The following is a 21,786-nucleotide window of genomic DNA, read 5'->3' on the forward strand; positions in this document are numbered from 1 at the left end:
ACCAACCAAACTTCTCTTGCTTATCCTTGGGTGATCGATAGGGTTCAAATTTTATGTAGGTATGATTGAAAACGTGCATACAATTAGTTAGGCACTTAAAATGTCATCATGATAATACATAGTACGAACGTGAGTAAAAAAAGTTTCCGTTATTATTTCAAATAATGTGGTGAAATAGCATTGTAAGTTAATTTTAAGTGGACTGATGCGAATGGCCAGAATCAGTTGCTCCAACTTTTTTGTGGCTCCTACGGGGTATAGTCATTAGGTATTTTAATTAATTTAATTGCGCGATATGATTATTTGCGAGTAAAGTATTCGAAATTCATGGCAAGACGCTTTGCATTCAAATTGTCACATTGAAAAGAAAATTACGAAACATACACCACAATTGAGATACACTTTTACTCCTTGGTCTGTACACAGATCGTGGATTACTCTCACTGGATCGGATATGTGACTGCTGGAGTGCAGGGAGCTCTGCCGAAATATGAATCTGTAGTATGCTAGAATACGCTAACTATAATATGTACTAGTACAATATAGGAGACTATCAAGGCTGCTGACTGGAAGGCATGTTGTATGGTGAAGTCCTGTGTTCTGTCAACCATGTTTGCCTAGGCGTGGCACTGATCAAGACCTCTATTGGTTGGAAAACGGTGAACGTGGTGGGGAAAATGCTTCAGGGTAATCTGAATCTACCGAACCTGAATACCATGTGGACGACGAGGAAGACAAGCGATCCCTTCTGATATCAGGTAGTGAAGGCTTACGGGAAGTAATAGGACGCAAGTTAGTTTGAGGCCACGAACGACGACGCGTGATAATACTAGACTGATAACCTTTAGACGCAGCTCCACCAGGCGATGAAGCATGAGGCCTGTTCGGGACACTTTCGTACGGAGTGCCACGAGGCGGTGAACCACGAGGCCTGTTCGGAGGACTTTGAGATGTAGCACCTTGAGGTGGGGGAACATAAGCCCAGGCCGGTAAACTTTCCAACGGAACATCATGAGGCAGAAATCCTTGAGGTGTGTTCGCTTGCACTGTGAAGTGAAGAAGGTAACCTCCTTGCGGAGAACCAGGAGGAACGGATTGTCTTGTCGGAGAACCAGGGGGTGTCGGACTGTGTGGTCGTTTTTTGGGCGGCACATTTGAGCTTGAAGAGGGTCTCGGTGGAGAATCTGCGGTGTGCAAAAATTTAGTGTTCACTTAAGTTTTTTGTACTAGTCTGCAAAGAAACAATATATGCAATGCTAATCTCGGAACAAAACATGTATTCATGACGGAATCTGTAAGAATGATTAATTGTTCGACCACATAGTTTTATACAGAAATATTCGTTGTCAAAATGGTAATGCCCCCCCCCCCCCCTCCCTCTTTGCTGAAAGTAGGGAACCGCTAGATCTCGGGAAATTGAATAGCAGTAGCTCTCGTTTCTTCCTCAATGGTGGCTATGTTTAAAGGCTAAAATGTTGAAAAGGCAAGTGATACAAGGAGCCGAAATTGCCTTGGCAAAGGATTTATCACAACGTCAAAAAGAAAGCATAGATAAACTGCACTCGGTCAGAGCTAAGTACAGAAGCTTTGAGAGGACATCACTGAAGGTAAACTTTATCAATTTTGTAATGGCGCCCTACCGCACCAGACGATCAGTTAGGAGCACATATGAAAGTGTAATGAGGCTCCCTGGGTCCCAGGCCAACCACTGCTCAAAGCGAGCACCCGGAGATAGCCTTGAAGTGGTTTACAGAGCTCTTGGCTCCTTTTTGAACGCTAACAGCAAATACCAGTCGAATATCATTACAGGAATAAGCTCATCACCTGCCGTTTTATCGTTTGTGTTCTCAAACTTTAATCGCCTCTCCGCCTGTCCATCTGTGCAGGCTTTCCGTTCGTCAACGAACTCTACAGGCGCAAAAGAAGTATCCCCTAAAGGCGTAAACATTTTATCTTGCGAAAGGTTTGCCTTCAGGATGATAAATTTGTCCGATGCCAATTACGGAATTTTTCGGCACTATGCTTACTAAACTGTCACTGCGAAGACCGCACGCTCATCACTAAAATGGCTGTAGTAAAGAAAATGTCACCAATACTCAGAAACCTAATATACCAGACGTGCACCACTGAAGTGGTGGTCTTTTGAAATGAAACTAGTACAGTGAGGCTCGCCAATACTCTGTCCGCTCTGCTTTTCACAAATCTGGTTCTTTCCTTCTCCACCTACCCCGCTGCAGTGGAACATTGGCTAAGGTGCTCGTCTACTGTGCCAGAGTTCCCGGGTTCGAAGAGGCGTCTGTGTGCTGTGTGATGTCAGAGCACGTTAAAGGTTCCCAGGGGGTCGAAATTACTCTTCAGCTCTCCACTATGGGTCCCGCCGGGGTGGCGCAGTGGTAAGACGCCCGACTACTGCCCGGAGTTCCCGGGTTCGAACCCGATCACGGCGGCTGCGTTTCGATGGAGGCGAAACGAAGAGGCGTCCGTGTGCTGTGCGATGTCAGCGCACGTTAAAGATCCCCAGGTGGTCGAAATTACTCCGTAGCCCTCCACTACGGCTCCTCTTTCTCTCTTTCCACTTTCACTCCCACCTTCCTCCCTTCCCTTACGGCGGGGTTCAGGTGTCCACATAAAACAAGTGAGACAGTTACCGCGCCTTTCCCTTCCTGTGAACCAATTAATATTATTATTATAAATATTATTATTATGGCTCCAATTTTTCTATTTTAACTTTCACTCCCACCTTCCTCCCTTCCCTCACGGCGCGGCTCAGATTTTCACAATACTGCGCCTTTCCTTTCCTGTGAATTAAAAAAATTCTCCAGCGAAGCACCGCGTTCTTGTCGCTGTTGTGAGTGCAGGAAGCAGAAAAAGAAAATTCAGGGGCCTGCTACTGGCTCTGTAGCTGAGCCACCTCCGCTGCCTCGTGCGGACAGTAGAAAAAATAGGGAAGAAAGGAAAAAAGAAAGAGAGGGAGAGAGAAACACGCGAGTCGCAACAGCCGTCGTCCGCCCCTGCTTCGGTGGTGGGTACAATTACGGCCTACAACACATACAATCACCAGTGCCAAGCTGGTGCCCGCCGCAAACGGTGCGTGGCTACCGTTCTGGGACAGGTAGGTCACCGCCGCTTGCGGCGGGGGCTAGCCTGCCACATAATTTTTATCTGTTCTAGGCCATCATTGCACCCCCCACCGTTTTCGTGGTGGACGATGGCTGTTGTTGCTGCGCGCGTCTTTCACTTTCTCTCTCTCTTCCACTCTTCCTTTTCTTCTCTCTTTTCTCTTCTGTCTGCACGAGGCAGCGGAGGTGGCTGAGCTGCCCCGCCGGGGTGGTGCAGTGGTAAGACGCCCGACTACTGTGCCGGAGTACCCGGGTTCGAACCCGACCTCGGCGGCTGCGTTTCGATGGAGGCGAAACGAAGAGGCGTCGTGTGCTGTGCGATGTCAGCGCACGTTAAAGATCCCCAGGTGGCCGAAATTACTCCGTAGCCCTCCACTACGACTCCTCTTTCTCTCTTTCACTTTCACTCACATCTTCCTCCCTTCCCTTACGGCGCGGTTGCGGTGTCCACAGAAAACAAGTGAGACAGTTACCGTGCCTTTCCTCTCCTATAAATAAATCAGTTTTTTAAGCTGGCTGAGCTACAGAGCCAGTAGCAGGCCCGTGCATTTTTTTTCCTTCTTCCTACAGCACCAACAACAACAACAACAACAACAACAACAACAACAACAACAACAACAACAACAACAACAACAACAACAACAACAACAACAACAACAATCACTGTTGTTGTTGGAGGAGGTGTTCATAGAGGAGGGAACAGGAGGTATTCAAAGCTGACGACCTAGAAGTGCGGAGAAGGCTAATACCCCACGGTTTGCCATATAAATCATCCTGCTAAAGCCTTACGCGCATATACTGAACCACGAGACTCCACGTACACAGGCAGCGCGGAGCAGTGCGTTTGTAAGTTACATGCAGAAAACATGACGTAAAATGCGTACAGAAGTTACAATCCAGAGGGAGCCGTGAGAAATGATCCCAGGTTTACACAGATTTTCAGAACATATTTGTGGACATTCCGTAAAATAGCAGCGCCAAAAACGTTCCATAACGTACCGTAATCTGTAGCGAATGTTTTACTGTGAATAACATTTAATTCTGCTATGTGATACAAAAATACTAAATATTTTGGAGGTGTCTGGAGGAATGCAAACGGGAGGTTGTTGTTCTACGCTACGATCAAAGCAACGCCATGCGCGTCTTTTTCAAAAGCAAACAGAATGATTGTTGCACCTCTGAACTCTGCAGTGATAGGAACTTCTTTTTTTATTTGCGCTAAGCGAAACCTTCGTGGATGATACACCCACACAAATTGCTGAAGCAAAATTTCCGTTCAATAACAGTTTCAGTAATAATGACGATTAAATCAGACTCTACGCTGTATTGTGCGGTGTCCTGCACTTTTTTTCCACGTCCCTAGTAACTATGAAAGCTTCACAGTTAGCGATAACTATTATTTTCCTTGCGTGAAGAAGTGCACCAAACTACATAGGCTTCGAGAACAGTTCAATTTTTAGACATTCAAAAAAAGTTACTAATTTCATTTTATTAATATTAATTGGTACACAAGAAGGAAAAGGCGCAGTATCTGCCACACTTGTTTCTGTGGACACCTGGGGCTGGGCTGATTTATTTATAAGAAGGGAAAGGCGCGGTAACTGTCTCACTTGTTTTCTGTGGACACCGCAACCACGCCGTGAGGGAAGGGAGGAAGATGAGAGTGGTAGTGGAAAGAGAGAAAGAGGAGCCGCAGTGGAGGGCTACGTAGTAATTGCGACCTCCTGAGGATCTCTAACGCGCGCTGACATCGCACAGCACACCGACGTCTCTTCGTTTCGCCTCCTTCGAAAGGCAGCCGCCGCGGTCGGGATCGAACCCGGGTTACCCGAATACTCATGTATTTGAATTTAGAGGATAATGCGAACGTGGTGTTCAATATGTGGGCAAAGCGATTCCATATTAGTTTTACAAAATAGATTAAAGCTCTAAAGCTCTGTAAAGTTAAGAAATTTGCGTTTATCCTAAAAAAGAAGAAACGCAGTCTATAATGCACGCTGGTTCAAAAAATAAACGTCGTTATCCAAACTTTACGTGAAATCATGAAATTGACATTATTAAGACATGCCTGTAAAATAAAACAAACGTTACACTCTAAACGTAATGAAATGAATACCAAAATAAGAAAATTTTAAATCTGGACAGCAGGGAGTCCGGAAGGGCATGACAGAAATTTGCGAAGCTGGTCACATGTTTCATGTGACTGAATAATTTAAAAAATGGATGAGACGTTCTGACTACAGAAAACTTAGGTAGGCTTACTAAGATTATGATAATGATTTCAGCAGGCAACCGTGCCTGGTTGCTAACCCAAATTGTCAAACCCGTGACTTCCAGACAAGGCAATCATACCCTATGCGTTGCCTTCACATGGTGTGGGTAAAGAGGCCATGACAGCTAACTTTTGAGTATAAGCAGATTATTGCGTTTCACTCCACACACATTATAATCATATATATTTGAAATTTGAGCTCATTTTTGTTGTTGTGGCTGTAGGAAGAAGGAAAAGAAAATGCACGGGCCTGCTACTGGCTCTGTAGCTGAGCCACCTCCGCTGCCTTTAGCTGATTTATTTATAGGAAGGGAAGGGCGCGGTAACTGTCTCACTTGTTTTTCTGTGGACGCCGCAACCGCGCCGTAAGGGAAGGGAGGAAGATGGGAGTGAAAGTGGAAAGAGAGAAAGAGGAGCCGGATAGGGCTACGGATAATTTCGACCACCTGGGGATCTTTAACGTGCGCTGACATCGCACAGCACACGACGCGTCTTCGTTTCGCCTCCATCGAAACGCAGCCGCAGAGGTCGGGTTCTAACCCGGGTACTCCGGCACAGTAGTCGGGCGTCTTACCACTGCACCACCCCGGCGGGGTGCAGACAGAAGAAAGTAGAGAAGAAAGAAAAAGAAGAGGGAGAGAAAGAAGCGCGCCGCAATAACAGCCGTCGTCCGCCACCGAAGCGGCGGCGGGTGCAATGATGGCCTACAACAGATAAAAATTCGGTGGCAGGCTAGCCCCCGCCGCAAGCGGCGGTGACCTATCTGCCCATTCCCTTAAGGAGAGAATTTGAACTCATTCGGTGCAGTAGGTTTTAATATTATTTCAGAGCGCAGCTCTTTGGCGGCCGTTCCTGGGTTTCGCGGCGGCGTCGGCGTCGGCCTCGTAACCAGTTCCGCCCCCCTTTCAGCCCCCCCGTTCGAGCCGGCGCTTTGGCCACCGGAGCCTCGCAGGAGGAGGGGGGGGTACACTCAGCGGCGAATGATGGGGCAGGAGCGCGCGCAGCTACCGGAGCTCACGAGGGAAAAAAAAGGGGGTCGCCGGAGGCAGCGCTAGCAGCGACTGACTGACGTCGCTAGCTAGTCAACACAACGTGCTGCGTAGAACACCGTCGCCGCCATGCAGAAAGAGGAGACCCCCCCCCCCCTCTTCCTGAGTGGAGGCGAGGGTGCTCTCCGGTTGCGGAAACGCCGACCCGCTCCACAAGTATGAGGGCGCACCGAGACGACCGGTCCGGAGGGGGATACAATAGCGCTAGCATCCTTCATCCGCAGAAAGCAACCGTACAGCGGCGGATCACGGTGCGTGCATCCCGTTCTCACTCGCTTCCAGGCTCGCTTCACTCGCTAGCGGCGTCAGCGAGTCGCTGCTATCTGTTCGTTGCGCAACGTTCCTATGGACCCACGCGCTGCCTCCCGCAACCTCCCGATAACTCAATTGCTCTCTTCATTTCTCGGACCACAAAGCTTCTTTCATGACGGCCAAGAACTGTTAGTGGAGTGTTTCTTGAAGGAATACGTGTGAAAAACTAAAAAAAAAAAATTTGGAGGACGCTTAAGCTTCGCCTTCAAGAGTGGAACGCGATAGCGTTATTGCACCTCGTCGAGAAAACTTACTAAACGCAAGGGTATTGGGGCATCCTCGCACCGGTACCCGCGCGGCCCGAAGGGGAGAAGCGGGTGAGCGAAGATAGTGATCTAAAGAAAGGAAAGACGCTTGATTCTACAACCTGTGAGGGTGCACGGCGAAACGTCAGGGGCGAGTGGCGCGCCACGTGTCGGGGCAGCGCCGCACATTGCGAGGAGGGGTTCTTCTGTGTTTGCTGCAAGATGGCTCTGCATGTGCACAGAGCGCAGAAGAAATGTAGCGGAAACGTACTTCGCTACTCGTGTAACTGCGACTTCTCTAGGTAACATGCTCATAATTACCGATATACACTGCAGTATAACGTTCTACGGCATGTTTCTAAGGCAACACCGCATACACTAGAAGCGCTTTTGTACCGCTTTCAAGCATCGAACTCACTAGAAGCGCTTTTGTACCGCTTTCAAGCATCGAACTCGTGATGGGATTCCACTTGATACGGTTATGCTAATAGGCCTGCACAGTCTATGGCGGTCCAGAATGGCGGGTTTTCACTGTGACCCTGACGCCCGCGTGCAAGGCTCTACTTCCGCGAGAGTATACACGCATTGGTTGAAATGCACAAATTGAAGACCACTGTGCCAGGCTGGATTTTAACAGTCGAACCACTATGCGAGCTGAAGGAATTTTAACTTGACAAAGGCAACTCGTATGAGCCTGCCGGCTTCTGTATTAAGTGTCATGCTTGTGGTAACCGCTCTGCTTTGAGCATTTGATTGTAGCGCGTTTTTGTTGGTTTTGTTGTGTGTTGGTGATGACCGGCAATAAAGAAAAAAAAAAAACTCGTGGCTGAGTGGTAGCGTCTCCGTCTCACACTCCGGATACCCTGGTTCGATTCCCACCCAGCCCATCTTGGAACTTGCTTTTTATTTATGAAGTGCATGTTTATTTATGAAGTGCATGCCGGGATTTATCGCTCACTGGACGCCGACGACACCGGCTTTTCTGCGACACGAGCTCCTTAACGCTACCGTGTTAAAAGAAGTATGTAATTGTGCTTATGTGCCTTGCTCGAAATCCTTGCCTTTTTTTCTCTATTGGTTCACGGGAAAGGAAAGGCGCAGTATTTGTCACATTTGCTCTGTGGACACCTGAACCGCGCCGTAAGGGAAGGGAGGAAGGTGGGAGTGAAAGTGGAAAGACAGAAAGGGGAGCCGTAGTGGAGGGCTACGGAGTAATTTCGACCCCCTGGGGATCTTTAACGTGCCCTGACATTGCACAGCACACGGACGCCTCTTCGTTTTGCCTCAATTTATCGAAAAGATGAAACAGCTGATGAGCTGCGCTCAAATTTCGCATTAGGAAGTAATATATTCGTGGGCATTTTTTGTTTTTAATATTGAAATTAGCTCTGGTCTAGCAGCCAATAGTCGCTGATGTCACAACGATATGCTATCCCCATGTCCAAACTGGGTTAACACCCCTCAAGCGCCGAATCACGATGGCTGCGAGAGCTTTGTTGTCTACGTTTAGAAGGGTGATCGGCCTCCACTCTTCTGGACGAGATGACCCAGGATCGCGTTTTGGGATCAAAATTATTCTCCCTTTTCGAAGACTGGCTGGAAAATCTAAATGCTCAAAGGACATTCTAAATGACTGTCGAAGGACATTGGTCAGTGCTGGACCGACAACGTCCCAGAAACCCAAATAAAATTCCACAGGGAGCCTATTAGGCCCAGGTGCGTTTTCATTGATTCTAAAGCTGTCTTTAGCTCTCCTAAAGAGGGAAGTGCACAAAGCACATCATGCATCTCCGGGCTGACCAGCGGCAACCCAGCTAACATTGGATGCGTCTCTACAGCTCCTACATCAATCATAGCATCTGAACACGCCATTAGTTTGAAGTGCGTCAATAAGCGCATACAATCCCTAGTTTGATAGGACGCAGAGTGGGGTGCTCCGCTCAATGCTGAGCTATGGATGTAAGTTCTCCGCGCAAATCAAAGCATCTCAGGATTTGCAGATAGACTACGGCTTCCACGCCAGGCTGACAGGGACGAGGCTCCAATAAGGCATTGATACCGGCCATGTAACTCCTCACACCAGGCGCGCATCAGAGGGGTATGTCTACCCGCTCTGTGTGTGATGCGGATCTTTGCAGCTGTTTCTACCAGCTCCTGAGACACTCGATGACGTAGTGCACGACCCTCTAACGAACTGTGCATGAGCCAAATTGATTTGAGTGTCCCATTCATTTTCAGCACTGTCAGAAGCGAAACGCGTAAAGCTAGCGACAAGCTCTCACGCGAACGCGAATCGTGTAGTACGCGCACATCAAAATGCCACGAACGAAATGAGCCAGAGGCTGAGCATGACTGGCCGGTGGTCAGAAATACGAATGGGCGTCTGAGGCAAGGTCACATCCATAGCCGACACATACGTTGAAAGGGACTGCGGCACATATGCGCGGTCTAGCCTGCTCACAGATGAACCGCGACGCCATGTCCAGCAGAAACTCGACCCATACATGAGTTCGTGCGCATCAAGAAGCGCAAAATGCTGAAACAGGCGCTGCAGCTCAGGAGCGTTCCAAGTCGGTCGCTCTCGACCAGGGCTTTGGACATCAACATGTGAGTCTATGACACAATTAAAATCGCCCATTGTTATTACTTGGCGGCCGTCTAAAAAGTAAACGTCCAACCCTTTAAGCAAATTATTACTAAGGCTGTAGTCCGCCGGAGCACAGATCCACAATATGCGCAACCTCACAGCCGAAAATAAGCAATCAACATGCCCCGCCGGGGTGGTGCAGTGGTAAGACGCCCGACTACTGTGCCGGAGTTCCCGGGATCGAATCCCGGCCTCGGCGGCTGCGTTTCGATGGAGGCGAAACGAAGAGGCGTCCGTGTGCTGTGCGATGTCAGCGCACGTTAAAGATCCCCAGGTGGTCGAAATTACTCCGTAGCCCTCCACTACGGCCCCCCTTTCTCTCTATTCACTTTCACTCCCACCTTCATCCCTTCCCTTACGGCGCGGTTCAGGTGTCCACAGAGCAAGTGTGACAGATACTGCGTCTTTCCCTTCCTATGAACCAACCAACCAACCAACGCTAGCACACGCCAGAACCCGTCATAAGTGAAGGGATGATCGCGCAAAAGGGATCTGTTTAGCACCACAATTCCTACGCCACTAGAGCGCGAAGTGGCAAAAGAAAAGAAGCACCCCAAATGAAAATCGCGCTTAAAGGCCAATACATCAGAAAGAGTAGTGAAATTTGTTTCCTGAAGACACAAGATATCACAATTTGTTCTGAAAGCCAAATCTACTATTTCTGTCTGTTTTGTTGGTTGGTTGGTTGGTTCATAGGAAGGGAAAGGCGCAGTATCTGTCACACTTGCTCTGTGGACACCTCAACCGCGCCGTAAGGGAAGGGATGAAGGTGGGAGTGAAAGTGGATAGAGAGAAAGGGGGGCCATAGTGGAGGGCTACGGAGTAATTTTGACCACCTGGGGATCTTTAACGTGCGCTGACATCGCACAGCACTCGGACGCCACTTCGTTCGTGTGCTGTGCGATGTCAGCGCACGTTAAAGATCCCCAGGTGGTCGAAATTACTCCGTAGCCCTCTGTTTTCGCATATTACGAAACTCCTGAGCGTTGGTTAGAAATAATTTTCAGTCCTAATGCCATACCGGGTGTTGAATTTGGAACGCCACTAAGGCAGATGCGCGCCCTGAGGTGGCTCCACGAAAGTGCTTTGCATTCACATTAGGCGGAGTTTCCCGGCTCTCCTGAAGAATGACGGGACTTCTTAGGAGGGTGTTCCTCCGGGCGACCTTCTTGTGCGCATCCGATCCTGAGGCCGGCGATGAAACATAGCGCATATGCCCTTCTCGCTGGAGCTCGATGTCCGTATCACATTCACTGAGCGGTGAAAGCAACGGGGAGTGTCTGACACCAAGGCTGAAAGAGCTGCTGGAATCGTCCAAATCCTTTTTTAGCTCACAACTTCAGATGACGCCTTTAAATCCTTTCGTAATGCCGGCAGCTTCTTCTCGCGTTCCGTTTGCTTTTGCAAGGCTCCACGAATCTTAGAAATGCCAGCAGTGGCCGGCGTCGCCGCCAGCTTCATAATACGACCAGCCTGCGTTCCAAAGTCTTAGATGCCGACTGCACCTTCTTTCCGTGAACTCCATGCTTAGCCTGGACGCCGCGAACTTTAGCCATGCACGGAGGCTCGGGTGACGATGTAGCAGGAGCTGCCTCGGTAGCAGTAGGCTCACATGACGATCCGGGGGCCACCACGACGTCAGCCGCCGTCGCGCAAGCAATCTCAGGCTGGGATGGACCAGTCGTATGCTTGTCCAACGGCACGTCATCACTGCTGGCCGTTCCTTCCGGCATTGTACCAGTAGACGAATTCGTCAACGTTTTTGATGTCGTGCCCTCTACAGAGTCCATTTGCACTTCCTCCTTGCCTTTAGCCGACTCAGCTGGCTTGGCAGATGGGACCGGCACTGTAATCTTCATGGGTGTAAGCGGAGGAAACGCACTTGCCGCTGCGTCCGAGTATAGAACGGCGCACCGGGCACGTCACTGTCGGGTGGTCATCACTGCAGCGTCGGCAGGGCAGAGTGCAGCCTTCGCCCTGATGACCGTGGATACCACAGCGTCCACAAAAAGGCGCTGAACACTGCGCCCGAAAGAGATCCGAGAAGCCACATCGCCGGCAAACACGCTGCATACCTTTATAGTCAAAGGTTACGCGATGCCCAGCGACGCGTAGATAGTAGGGTACTGGTGACGACGCAGACATTTCCATCCGCACATACCGTGTCCTAGTGAGAGCACCCTTACGGGAGCTCATCTGGCCCACAGTGACGGACAGGACTTTACCATGCTGGCTCAGGACCTGGACGAGCGCTTCATTTGAAACGTAAGACGGCAGGAAAAGGCAGGCCACGGTGGTAACTTGAGGCCCAACAGGGACGATTGGTACACGCTCGCTGCCGATGACGAGGCAGCCGGCGTCAACGATTAGAGACATGGATGCCATGCTCCTCACTGTAACTTGAAAAGACTGGGCGCCCATATGCTGGACTATTAAGGAGGAGTATGGCTGGACGCAGTAAACTTCGGGTAAACCTACTATCGAGGCCGCCGCGTCGACGACTGTGTCGGGACTGGTCCCCGCTGGGACGACTATGTCGAAGACCAGAGTCTTCATAGGATTCCACAGCGTTGAAGGCGCCATGGTGACAAAACCACGGGACCCTAACGTGAAACACGCAGCGACACCCGCCACTATCATCCGTCAGTCAGCGCAGACCAATACTGTTCGGAAGGAGAGGTGAATTCCGCAATTTTTCAAGACTATTGCTTCTTCGTGCCATTTACGTGTGCTTCACGACTGTATACTTAAGGAGTGAATCCAGACTAGCTATTTTTTTCAATTAAGGACATGCACCCATGATAGCAGTGAAAGCTTTGGTATGGCCGCTAACCACTGAAAGCGTTATTTGTTGCTGTTATTTTCTACACTCGCCAGCATGCAGCCTTATCGCCGTGATTATAAAGCGCCGAGCGATCTTACTTATACTAAGTGCCGCTGAAACGCGGCTTTGTCATTTTCTTGATAAAGCTGTGTGGTGTTAGAGAGATTTAGCTTATCATGATCCGCGATCCGCCACCGTGACTCTACCGCACGTGGGCGGGGCGGGGCGCTCAAGCCGATCGGTCCCGACGTGGTAGGTCTGTGTGCAGACATTCGGTACGTGGCGCCATCTATCGGCGTCAAGGGGGTCTGGGCATGCGCAGTGGAACGCGCGGTGGTGGATCACGGTAGCGAATCGCGGATCACGGCAAGCTAAAACTCTAATATCATCATGTTTTCCTGACAATATTATCGTTCATAGGAAAGTGCGACGTATATACTGCGTTAAAAAACCCATTTCAAGCTTGCGCTAGAAAAAACTTGCGTCACGCTTGTGCCGGATCATACACTCACACATTTCGGTGAAAAAATAATTTTCAATTTAATAACAGTTTCAGTCATAATAGCGATTAAGTCGAACTCTCCGCTGTACTGTGCCGTGTCGTGCCTTTATTGCGACGTTACTAGTAACTATGCAAGCCTCGCAGCTAGCGATCACTATTTTTTGCTTGCGTGAAGCAGTGGACCAAAAATACATAGGCTTCGCGAACAGTTAAATCTATACACTTAAAAAAAATACTAATTTCGTTTACATATATTCGAATTTGGAGGATGGTGCGAACGTGGTGTTCCATGTGGGAGCAATGCGATGCCATATCAGTTTTAAATATAGATTAAAGCTCTAAAGCTCTGTAGCGTTACAAAATTTGTTTTTATCCTAAAAAGGAAAAAAGGACAGTGTATAATACTTGCTGTTTCAAAAAATACATGAAATGGACGTAAATAAGACATGCCTGCAAAATAAAACAAACGTTATGCTCTGAAGGTAATGACATGGATAACAAAATAAGAAAATTTTAAATCTGGGCAGCAGGAAGTCCGGGAGGGCATGAAAGAAATTTGCGAAGTTGGCCACATGTTCCACGTGACTGAATATTTAAAAAAATGGGTGAGACGTTCGCTTACTAGGATTATAATAATGATTTCAGCGGGCAACCGTGCCTGGTTTCTAACTAAAATGGTCAAACTCTTGACTACCGGATAAGGAAATCAGCCCAGCTACCCTATGCGTTGCCTTCACATGGTATCCTTTAAAGGCACTATACACTGCATAACGTTCTGCCTTTTTGTAGATAAAATTAGCCCAGGAGTATGCAGCTGGCACATTGTGAGGGAAATATCCAGAGCCAATCAGGAGGTCAGTCGTAGACATCGCATTCATATATGCTAGTCTTTATATAAGGGAACCTCGCTCAGCAGCGATTAGTGGCCCAACTACTCCCCCCACCCTTTCTGGTGAAAATTGCGCAATGGCGTTTAGCGTGGTCGTGATATCCACGTATGTTAAGAAACAAATGGCACATTTGTTTAGTAATTTATGTTTCACCGAGAGCACATTGCATTGAATAATGTTTTATTTTTAGATGACGCTCAAAATGTCTTAATCATTTATGACTACGTACAGATAATGATTCTGTTTCTGTCCATTGCACCTGAGCGCTGTTAAGGGAAAACGAAAGCTGTAGTAGGAGTAAGTAACGTTCAGGCAATTGGAAAACTAGGGAAGAATTCTCATACTTACTTCCGTTGGATGACCCGTGTCCTCCTGCGAGAGAAAAGTTTCTTGATGTCACCCTGCAGGGAGCGAAAACCGAGAAATGAAATCACTAAAACAAAAATTGCCTGTTCTTAAATTTATCAAAATATATATTTTTTTAATACCTAGCTGCTAAGTGCCAGAAATCTGACTTGAGAAACTCAATTCGGGATTGAAACAGTTCAATTTTCAGCCCAGAGAATACAGCACACGCTAAATTAAAGCACGATATTGGTCATTGCATAATAGAATTCATATGTGGCATGCCTAAGGTGAATAACTCAACTCCTAGGAATTCAGGTAAGGTTTCAAATTTTGTGCAGTGGCGGGAATAGTGTTTTTTACCATTTTCCTTACGGGGAGGAAGGTTTTCGTCAGTAATCCAAGGCAAATCAGACAGCGCGCGAATGTTACAGATATAGCCCCCCCCTCCCCGGTATCTACGGCTCAAAGAGCGAATGTGCCTGGAGCTTGTTTAAACCGTTATAGAATTCGATCTTTCGGCGTACGCTTCACTGTTATCGCCAACTAGAATGCATTATGTTCCCTTTCTTCTGACGAGAACCCTTCCGGTACAGTACCTCCGGTCGTTTGGGGCACAAGACGCTTTGATTTCAATAGCATGCCTTTACTATTGAATTGATTCATTTTCTTCATTTTGACAGAACATGCATTTTCTATTTAATCTGCACTTTTGTTTCACTGCCGAAATTCGCCGAAGGAAAGAAGCACATCTGCTCTGCCATCTGAACCGAACACAGTGGTACCGCAAGTAGAATCAGACATTTCTTCAAAATTTAATGTGCTTTTCAGCATTACAATCAGATTTTTATGGAGGTTTATGCCTTTGTTGTAATTGAAAATAAAATATCCAGTTAACGCGGCACAAACAACTTTTACCAAAGTAAGCAGGGCTTTCGACTTAAAAGGCTTTCACAGTGCTGTACCTAAGTAGATTTAAGTGCACCCCTGGGACAGAGAAATAGAGACAGGCTTTCGGATTTTCAGCCCTTAAGAAGTCTAAGAGCAATTCTGTAATTTTTATATACGTAACTTGAGAGTCTACCACGTTTATATGTTATTCCAAGAGACGTTTTGGGAAGCCTTGTAACGAATGGTTCCGAGAAGACAATACACAGGATACTGTCAAAACACAATACATGAGTGCCCGCAGTAAAGATAAGCGCTTCTGCAACTTCGCACTTACACGAAAACGACGAAAACAATTGCCACCAGCATCAAATTGAGGGGTAGAGATTTCATCGCGTCAAGACAGTACTGCGGTACCATCGATACCGGATTTATTTATTCCTTATAAGACTCCGGAAGTTATATTACCAAAGAAATTGCGCCAGCCAGCAATTAGAAATGCACATACAGCTTGCAAAATACACGTCATTCCACCCATCTTTATTAGGCTTCTAACATATTCGTATTTAAATTCTGATAAATTAAACCAAAATAGTCAGTTCCTATTGCCAAGTCCTAATTTTATACACGTCTAGCTCATTGTGGTAATATGATGGGCCTACTTATCTGCAGCGACCTTAGAGCAGATCTCAGGCGAGTTCCGAGATGTAAGAATATCCATGGGACGTTTATAAGAGAATCGAATAAACATGAGATCTCGTTCACATTATTTCTGACAAGCTTGCAGCTTGACATTGCTCATAATTTTGCAGACATGTCGTGAAGTGGGGAAAGAAAGATACAAAGATAAAATCAAAATGACTAATTTTCCTCAGAGCCCGATAAACTGCGTCCCATAGTCAAATGTCGCCGGAATAACGAAAACGTTGGAGCAATTTCTTAAACTTGCTGCCATTCGTGGATATTTGTACAGAACACTGTTGCTCCTATAAAGATAAAAAATTGAGAGCACTGCAAAACCTACACTGAAGATGTGAGAAATCGTAAGCGTTGTCGCTGTTGCTGCGACGGCGCTTGATGCGTCACCACTTTTTATTTTATTTTGCATTTTGATTTTTAATTTTATTTACGTTGCGTTTTACCGGCCAAAGGCCGGCAGCTACGCGATGAAGACCAGGCAGATTCGCAGAGCAAAAAGACGACGCTTTATTCCCGGCTAGGAAATATATAGAGAAGAAAAGAAAGGAGGGGAAGAAGGAAAGAGGGACCGACCATCAAACAAAGCTCATCAGTTTGCGGACCTGATAGAAAGGTCACAGAATATTGGGAGTTTCGTTGACTGCAACACGATACTTTGAATGGTTAATCAAGTATAGGAAAACGGGGTTTACGGCGGAGGTGGCACAGTTTAAGTTTCATTCAAATAAAGCACATGTAGGAGTACCGACGGTCATCATCATCATCATCATCATCATCCTGAATATACCCACTGCAGGGTGAAGGCCTCTCCCATATTTCTCCACTTAACCCGGTTCTGTGCTAGCTGCATCCACTTGACCCCTGCGAACTTCTTAACCTCATCCGCCCACCTAACTTTCTGCCGCCCCCTGCTATGCTTTCCGCTTTCCTTCCCTTGGAATCCAGTTTGTTACCCCAAGCGACCATCAGTTATCCTCCCATCGCACTACATGTCCTGCCCATGTCCATTTCTTCTTCTTAATTTCCACTAGAATGCCGGTAACTTGAGTTATTTCTCTGAACCACTCTGCACGCTTCCTATCTCTTAATGTTACCCCTACCATTTTTCGTCGACGGTCATCATTCACAGACCAAATGGCGTATGAAACATGTGAACAAAGCAAACACGGGACACGAGGCACCATTGTACACGATACTTTCTCTCCGCCTATATGCTTGGAAGTGGCACGTTGCCAGAGACAACGCTCGATGCAAAGATGCTGCTCGCCATGCAAGAGGCCAGGCTCGACTTCGCTACGTATACATCCAGCGAGCATTATTCAAATGAAATGTTCTCCCAGTACGAAGAAATACAAAAGTGAGTCACAATACAAAAATAAGAAAATGCACAATTGGCTTTGCGTTGCTGCAAAGAAGGAATTGTTGAGACGCTGGTTTCGCTTAGAGTTAAAGGCCAGCTGGTGGGAAGTCACGGGGAATAAAAACCGCAACAAGAGACCGTGCAGAGAAAGGCGACTGCACAAGGTGATATTAACAACAAAACTTTATTGAAAGAACACGGGCAGCTCATTTTCCACAGCGTTCATAAAGCAATTGCACCATAAAAGAAGCCAAAGCTGAGACACAACGATAGGTTTAAGAAAATTCCGGGAACATGCTTGCGCCGACTGTTTCCATTTTTTTTTACTAGCAAGATTCGGTGACTGAACACTTGGGTGCTGCTTTGTATTTGTTTGCAGGTGGGAACGGACCATATAGTGCATCAGGAGGATTCCACTGGTTGATCAATATTCACAAAATGCGTTATGAGTACATACTTTAACCAAATATTTACAAAATTTATATATTTTACAGTTCGCAGGTAACCTAGTTTTTTTGTCTCCAGCATACATAGAAGCTTACATATTCTTTTCTCTATATCCACATCTGCATAGTCCAGAGAAGAGCCTGCAGTATTTGTAAATAATATTAATAATAATAATTATAAGAAGCAACATCTCTGCAATAGGAATGTTTGCAGAGGTGTTTCAGAAAATATTTCAGAAAATATTTGTGAACATTCCGTAGAATAGCAGCGCCAAACATGTTTCATAACGTACTGTAATCTGCAGCGAATGTTTTACTGTAAATAACATTTATTTCTGCTATGTGATACAAAAATACAAAAATTAATTTCGTTTGGAGGTGTCTGGAGGAACGCAAACGGGATGTTCTACGCTACGAGCAATGCGTAAGCCTTTTTCATGTAAGCCTTTTTCAAAAGCAAACAGAATGATTGTTGCGCCTCTGAACTCTGCAGTGATAGGAACTTCTTTTTTTATTTGCGCTAAACGAAACCTCCGCGGATGATACACCCACAAAAATTGCTGAAAAAAAAATTCCGTTCAAAAACAGTTTCAGTCATAATGACAATTAAATCAGACTCTCCGCTGTATTGTGCCGTGTCCTGCACTTTTTTTCCACGTCACTAGTAACTATGAAAGCCTCGCAGTTAGAGATAACTATTATTTTTCTTGTGTGAAGAAGTGCACCAAACTACATAGGCTTTGTGAACAGTTAAATTTTTATACCTTTAAAAAAATTTACTAATTTCATTTTATTATTATTAAATGGTTCACGGGAAGGAAAAGGCGCAGTGTCTGTCACACTTGTTTCTGTGGACACCTGAACCGCGCCGTAAGGGAAGGGGGGAAGGTGGGAGTGAAAGTGGAAAGAGAGAAAGAGGAGCCGTAGTGGAGAGCTACGGAGTAATATCGACCACCTGGGGATCTTTAACGTGCGCTGACATCGTACAACACACGGACGCCTCTTCGTTTCGCCTCCATCGAAACGCAGCCGCCGCGGTCGGTTTCGAACCCGGGTTCTCCGGCACAGTAATCGGGCGTCTTACCACTGCACCCCCCCCCCCCCCCCCCCTCTCCCCCGGCGGGGCACACGGCGCGGGATTGTCGTTATACGCTCCACATAAAGGGTGAAAGCGCACTCGCGTGTCTTGACGACACTAACTTTAGCATTGAGCGTGAGGTTGAAACGCGCTGCGTCAGAAAGGGCGTGCGTTGCTCGCGAGAGAACTACGTCCCATGTCCGGGAGGAGACCCGCGCTTGGCTGAAACAGCGCGCCAAGTACACGCACTGCGTCCACAAACGGTACGGCGGCGGCTAAAGGGCCCCTGAACTGACCGAAGCGGAGAGCGTTACTTTTCTTCGCGTTGAGCTGCGCTCCTGATACAGCTGCGTATTCTGAAAAGATGTTCAAAAAAACAATGAAGCTGTCATTGTCACGCACGAAGAGTGAAATGTCGTTCGCGTATGCAGATACAACGAAAGTCTCCTGTCCTACTGATGGAAAACCTCGAATACGCCTTCACGTAGGGATGAATCGACCACCGTGGCCACTGCAATTTTGTTGTGTCCTTCTCTCGAGGAGGCGTCTGCATACACGGTCGTGTCTTGAGGAGCGTATGTTTTTTTTAAATAAAATCGGCCCTTGCTTCTCTTCTACCTTGGTGGAGGTTAGGGTCCATGTTTCTCGGGATTGGAGCTACCTTGAGGGACCTGCGAAGCTCGTCGGGGATCGTTTCCGTCCTCGCTATTTCTCGCATCTGCTCACAGTATCCGAGTCTCTGTAAGAGCGCTCTTCCAGTCGTTGTCTGCAGCAGCCTGAGTTTTTGCGACTCAAACTGCGCCTCGCGTAGTTCTTCGAATGTGGTTTGCAATCCAAGCGCCATGAGCTTTCCTGTAGACGTGTTGCGCGATAATCGGAGCGCCGTCTTATACGCTTTGCGTAGCAGGGCATCCGCTTGTTGTATTTCACTCTTGTTGAGGCAATGGTAGGGCAGGCTGTACATAATTCGCCTCACTACCAGGTATCTAACTAGTTTTAGTGTGTCCTCTTCGCGCATGCCATGCCGCCTGTTGGTGATGCGGGTGATCATGCGTGTCACTTGTAGCGTTGTTGTTTTGAGCATAGTAAAAGTGTGACTACTGCGTTGGTTCGATTGAACCCACATACCTAATATTCTTATTGTTGTCTTTTCCGGGATGGGCATTCCTTCCAGGTAGATGTTGAGTTTCAGGTCCTCACTGGTTGGGACGGTCTGGTTTTGTTTGCCTCTCCACACTCGAAGCAGTTCCGATTTCTCGGTCGAGCATGCGAGTCCTCTTTCTCCGAGATATTTCTGTACACAGGAGGCCGCTTCATGTATTTTTATTCTTCTCCCCGAAGGAACCGTTGTTCGTCCAGACTGTTATGTCGTCTGCATACATGGCGTGCCTGATGCCTTCGATCTTCTCTAGTTTTCGTGCTAGACCTATCATAGCTATATTGAAGAGGAAAGGTGAGATGACTGATCCTTGGGGTGTTCCTTTGTTTGGCGCGTGAATTTTGTTCGATCGAAGGTCTCCCATGCCGACGGTTGCAGTTCTATCCTACAGGAAGGCTTTGACGTACCCGTGGATTCTGCGTCCGCAGTCCAGGTCGTGTAGGCCTCTAAGGATCGCTTCGTGACTGACGTTATCAAATGCTCCCTTGATGTCGAGGGCCATTGTGACATTTTCACCCGTTCGGGGTATGTTGCGGAGCACATCTTGTATTTGAAGTAGCACGTCCTGCGTCGAGAGTTTTGCTCTGAAGCCGAACATGGTATGGGGTACATGGTGATTATCTTCCATGAAATTTTGCAGTCTGAGCACCGCACAGTTCTCTCACCAGAGAGGAAGCTGTCATATGGAGGCAATTACAGACGGGTTCATACCCAAACCTACACATACTAAACAAAATGCACCCTACCATATACGCGGACAGATGACCGTGGTGCGATGAAAACCCAACACTATATCACATCACATGGGCCTGTTAAAACATAGATGTGGTCCCCAAAATTCGCAACCCGAGTGCGGAGCAATGGGAGTCTCTGCTGTCCAGCGACCGCTGCGAAGACCAGCAAGGTCTGGTACAGCGAGCCCAACGGGCGGCAGTAGCCAGCGGAGCCCTGGACTGAGGGCAACCGACCATTGTGCAGAAGTGGACGAGGTCGACGGAGAAGACTCTTGTGGATTCAACAAGCAGACATCTCTGAAGACGTCCCCAAAACCGCCAAGTAATATACTCTAAATAAAGTTTTTCCTTCCTTCTTTCCTCGAATACGCCTGTCCGCGGCGACCCTACGCAGCAGCGTGTCGAGCAAAAGTATGAAGAGTATACCGGAGAGAGCGGGCACCCCTGACGCACGCGTAATCGGAAACTTGTCGGCAATTCGGCCATTCAGTACTGGTTCACTGCTAAGATCTGTGTAAAGGCCGCGTAGGAGCTGAACGAATTCGTCAGGAAAACCAAAGAGCGGAGCACGGCGAACAAGTAACCATGTTCTACGCAGTCGAAGGCCTTTGCCTGGTCCAAGGAAACAGAAGCTTCAGTGATCCGTTTGGCACAGGCGTATTCGAAGACGTCTCTCGTCAGTGTCAACGAAGCGAACACCGATGTTCCAGGTACCGAACAGGGCTGGTATGTGCTAACCAAATCCTGAAGGTACCTTCCTACGGAGACTATATTGGCTTCCAAGAAATATTGCTTCTCCGTGCAATTTCCCTGAGCTTCACGACTGTATACTTAAGGAAGCAAAACACGCTTATGGGAGGGAATTCAGACCGGCTATTTTTTTCAATTAAGGACGTGTACCCATAATATCAGTGAAAACTTTGGTATGGCTGCAAACCACTGAAAGCGTTATTTGTTGTTGTTATTTTCTACACTCGCCAGCGCTCAGCCTTATCGCCGTGATTATAAAGCGCCGAGCGATCTTACTCATCATACTCAGCGCCGCTGAAACGCGGCTTTGTCATGATAATGCTGTGTGGTGTTAGAGAGATTTAGCTTACCATGATCCGTGACCCGCCACCGGGACTCTACCGCACGTCCGATCGGTCCCGACGCAGCAGGTATGTGTGCCGACATCCAGTACCTGGCGCCATCTATCGGCGTCAAGGGGTGTCTGG

At 47.6% G+C, this 21,786-nt stretch overlaps 1 long non-coding RNA gene across 2 annotated transcripts in view; it reads right to left on the bottom strand.

Annotated features, from left to right (window-relative positions):
* Positions 1 to 383: 383 nt before the first annotated feature.
* LOC146181413 (uncharacterized) overlaps positions 384 to 21,786 on the bottom strand; it is a 36,428-nt gene continuing 15,025 nt past the window's right edge. Inside the window, exons 1-3 of one of the 2 annotated variants that reach the window (XR_014700207.1) lie at positions 15,431 to 15,552; positions 14,209 to 14,261; positions 384 to 1,184 (exon numbers count right to left, since the gene is read on the bottom strand). This is a non-coding gene — a long non-coding RNA (uncharacterized LOC146181413). Of the gene's footprint in view, positions 1,185 to 14,208; positions 14,262 to 15,430; positions 15,553 to 21,786 lie in introns of those variants that run through there. The other variant, XR_014700206.1, reaches the window with a different exon arrangement.

This window comes from Amblyomma maculatum, chromosome 8 (assembly GCF_055883805.1).
Source record: "Amblyomma maculatum isolate TAMU_Amacu chromosome 8, ASM5588380v1, whole genome shotgun sequence".
NCBI classification, from domain to species: Eukaryota; Metazoa; Arthropoda; class Arachnida; order Ixodida; family Ixodidae; genus Amblyomma; species Amblyomma maculatum.